Here is a 4,391-nt window from a genome sequence, read left to right as displayed (position 1 = left end):
AGAGAAGAGAGGAAAGAATTGGGATCTGGATTTGTATCCACTTAGAGACTGATTGGCTTTTTTTTTTTTTTTTGGAAATTTTAATTACTTTTTATTGAAAACTGCACTAAACGCTAAATGTCCACCTTTTACAATAAACAAGTACAATAACGGTAACTCACACTAAAACAAAACATACTTCTGATAGCCATTTTTCCTTTCGGGACAGGTTAAAGTTTTTCTTTTGTCACAAAAAACAGGAATGTACCAATACAAAGGCTCAAAATAGGCCATCTTTTTAAACAAAAAGGCAATGATTCACAAAAGACTATGAATAGAACATGTAAATAGTTGATACAAATTTAATAGGATTTGTTAAAATCAGTCACATCTAATAACACATCTGAAGTGTTCTTGTATAAAATATCACCTGAAGAAAAGAATTTATCAATGTCTAAAAAAGTGGGTTTGTTCCTAGACAATCTGACAAGTTACCATAAAAAGTGTTTCCTGAGACATAAGGAGAATGCAACATTATTCTTGAACCCTTAGCAGTTCAAGACTTTCCACTCAATAAAATAGCTGAGGATCTGAAACTGAGAAAACATATTTGAGTACAAACAGCTTGTGAAACTTAATACTTTTTTTTTTTCTTTTTTGCATCATCAGAGGGTACAACTAAACTACAACCAACTTGTCTGGTCGATATGCAGTTCAGTTGTGAGGGAGACACTTCTGTACAGGAGCCTGTACTGTCTGCAATCCTATGCGTGCAGGTGTCTAACACAGGCAAACAGTTTTTTCCCCATTTTGTAGCAATTTTGCCTTCCTATTAGCAAAAAGAGGTAACAAGCCCCTGTAGACCAAAGGGAATAGAGTCATAAGATGGAGATTTCCTCTTAATAGTTTTTTATTTTGATGTTTGTTTGAAACTCTTGATGCAACATTCTAGAGCAAGGTGCTCAGGACCTGCTCTGCCCAAGGAACTGATAAAGAAAAAAGCTCTATTTATTCTTTGTGATTTGATACACAGATGGAAAACTTAAGACACAGTAACAGAAGTTGGTCGTTAATAAATCCTGTCCTCTTCTTTCAGCGCTTCCCGAAGCAGATGACATCTTCAGTTTTCTAGCTCTTGGAGCTTTTAACACTGCAACACCAAGGATGCATATGTCCAGGGTCAGTTAAAAAGACTGCCAACTTCCTTCTCTTTTAGTTCATCCATTTTCACTGTCTCTTGGTCCCAAGTTTATCTGAATGATTACCTTTCAGCATTCTCTGCTATTGCTCGTTGGGGTGCTCTTGATTGTCCCCATGTTTTGTAGGCTGGTTGGGAGAGGGAGCTTGGGAAGGGTGTGCCACCGTGGGGAGGTTGTGAGTCACCAGGATGCCTCCAGGGATGATCCCTTCCATGGCTGCACGAAGTCCTCCTACTATGCTCGGTGGACACCTGTATGTGGCACCATTGAGCTCAGTATGAATTGCTTGCTGGTCTATTTTTGACCAAGGAGCTGATGTGACAAAGAATTCCTTGTTGACACAATTTCTTAAGCTTTCTGGGATGCGACCTGTGTGTGATTGCTTGGCAGATCTCGGTGGCAGCTGCCTCTCTCATCTCAAGTGATGCTTGTTCACTATACCAGGCCATGTGGGGGCTGCAGATGAGATTTGGTGCATCTTTCAAAGAACCTGAGTAAAGCTAAAGGGCTCCGATTCATGCACATGGAGGGCTGCCCCTCATATCCTGCCCTCCTTGAGGTCCTGCCCCAAGTCCTTCTAGTCCACCAGGCCACTACGGGCTGCATTAACAAGGTATACCCCTTGCCTCATCTGCTTTATAGTAATGTCATTGATGAAGTAGTGGTTATGTTCGTTGAGATTGCAGTGCAAGGAGACACAGTTGCTCTGATATAGCAAGTCCTGCAGGGTGTAGACCCTCTGCACGCTCAGGGACCGCTCCATCCCATCCTGCAAGTAGGGGTCATAAAATATGACACTGAATCCAAAGGCCTTGGCTTGAACAGCAACTGCCTGCCCGGTGCGACCGAAGCCAAGGATTCGTGCTACTCCTGAGGCCACCTCGCGGATCTGTTGTTCCACACCCTGTACCCGTGTGCCTTCCCGCAGGGCCTGGTACAGCCACGTATTGCGGCGGTACAGGTTGAGGATGTGGCAGATGGTGGAATCGGCCGTCTGTTCCACAGCTGCTGACGGGTTGTTGCACACGGCGATCCCAAGCTCGCTGGCAGCCTTGATGTCCACGTTGTCATAGCCACTGCGAATCCGCACAATCACCCGCAGGGCCTTGAACTTCTCCAGGTCTTCCCTGGTGAAGGTGATAGGGTGGCTCATCATGGCGCCCACGGCCTCATTTAACACCTTTTTGTGGATCTCCTGAGTGGACTGTGCATCGCAGAAGGCCACAGTGCATCTCCACGGTGCAGTCTCTGCCATCCAGCAGTGCCATCAAGGGGCGGGGGTGCAGGGGGCCCTGATACCACTATAAATTTGTCAGCAAATTCTACAGTTCACGCGACGGCTGTCCGTCTTGTTAAGGGGATACAGCTCCATTGGCTCAAAACCATTTAAGGTGGTGAAACCCGTTTGCTTGCAATTGGTCAGGATTGCTCAATCAACGAACCTCCGCAAAAGTCCACTAGAGGCGCCAGGGACACCAAGACTACAGGTCTGGGGCATCGGAGGACAGGATCACTGGAGCAGGGATGGCCCCAGCAGGGTCCTGCCGGGTGCCTGGCTCTGGTGAGGCTCAGTCGTGGGTCCTGATTGGCTTTTGACATTGGCAGACATTGTGCCTTTACTTACCTAAGTATCTAAGATGTGCCTTTTCTTATTTAAGTATCTAAGATGACTTAAATTTGGAATTTTTAGTTCAGGTAACTATAAGCTTATAGAAAAGTTGTAAGAATAGTACAGCAAGTCCTCATAAAATATTTATTCATAAAACACTTTCATTGACTGTAGAGTAATTTTTTCTTTTTTTTTTTTTTTTTTGGTGGTGCTGGGTATTGAACCCAGGGCTTTGTGAATGTGAGGAGGCAGGCACTCTACCAGCTGAGCTATATCCCCAGCCCCATTTATGGCTTTTATAGCAAAAGGACCTAATCCAGGATTACATGTTGCATGTTTCTGTCACATCTCTTCAGTTGCCTTCCATCAAAATCCTTCCCTGACCTTTGGAACCTGTAGGTATTTATTAGTTTGGAGAATTGGGGTTTTCTGATGTTTCCCTTATTAGATTCAGGCCATGATTGTCCCTGCAGTGATTCTGGACCCTTCCTCTGTATTCTATCAGGTGGGACATGAGGTTGTTTCATCCTGTGACTGATGACATTCGCTTGGACCACTTGGGTGAGATGATATCCTCTGGATTCTTCCACTGTAAAGTGTTTCCTTTTTATATAATTGGTATGTATTTGGGGAGATACTTCATTCAGCATTCGCCTACTAGTTTTAAATAGTTTTGTTAATGTTACTTGGATTATTATAACTGATAAATGGTAATTTTCAAAATTCCATTTCTGTTTTCTACACATATTAGTTGTTATTTTACTGTTTGGAAAATCTTACTCTCTTTCTTTGCTCCTTTTCTCTCTTTCTCTTCCAGTGTAGACTTAGGGTTTCTATTTTATGCAGTTGGCTATGTTCTCTTACTATTATTAAGAATTTTGATACTAAGTTACCCAAGATTTGGCCAGTGGGGTCCCCCTTCAGGCTGGCTTTGGTATCTATCTGACATAGGACAATCATTCTTTGTGTATTCCCTTAACTTCTGCCTAGTAAATTCTAGAATTTCTAAAACTAGCTCTGTAGTCCAGGGAGCCCTGGAAAGTCTTGGTGTTGTGCTAATTTCTATCAGAGTGACACTGTCCTCAGACCCTCTCAGTGCATAGGGCTAGTGGATCTGATCTCTCTCTTAATATATCTATTATACCCTCTAGGTTTTCTCCTTTCATATTCATGGCTTATTTTTCTTTCAGTGAGAAAGCTGACCTCTGTTTTTAATTTATATTTTTGTTTATTGGGATGGGCTGCTGTCTCACTAAAGGACTACTTTGCCTTGCCCTCTACCAAGTGTTTCTTCTTCCTGATAGGGACCATTTAATGGCTTTTGGGACTATAGTATTAAGAAGAGAAACAAAGAAGGAAGAAAAGGGGCAATTAATTTTAAATGAGGACAACAGAGGCTATGTAGATTTAAAAAAAAAAAACTAGTGTAAGTGCATGTTTGATAATTTTTCAGGGTAATACTATGACACTGAACTAATAATGTCATATATTATTAATAAAGTTAAAATCCAGAATACATTTATAGTTTTCATATGTGTACCTTCAATTACTCTGTTCTTTAAAACCTAACATTCTTTCCTAATGGCAATAGTAATGTCTTTGGA

General features: G+C 42.1%; 1 pseudogene; it reads right to left on the bottom strand.

The window, feature by feature from the left end:
* Positions 1–1,260: 1,260 nt before the first annotated feature.
* LOC144255162 (C-terminal-binding protein 2 pseudogene) lies at positions 1,261–2,464 on the bottom strand (annotated as a pseudogene).
* Positions 2,465–4,391: the final 1,927 nt, after the last annotated feature.

Source organism: Urocitellus parryii, chromosome 5 (genome assembly GCF_045843805.1).
Source record: "Urocitellus parryii isolate mUroPar1 chromosome 5, mUroPar1.hap1, whole genome shotgun sequence".
Taxonomy (NCBI): domain Eukaryota; kingdom Metazoa; phylum Chordata; class Mammalia; order Rodentia; family Sciuridae; genus Urocitellus; species Urocitellus parryii.
Note: the sequence above shows the minus strand (reverse complement) of the source record. Positions and strands in the feature narration are given on the sequence as shown.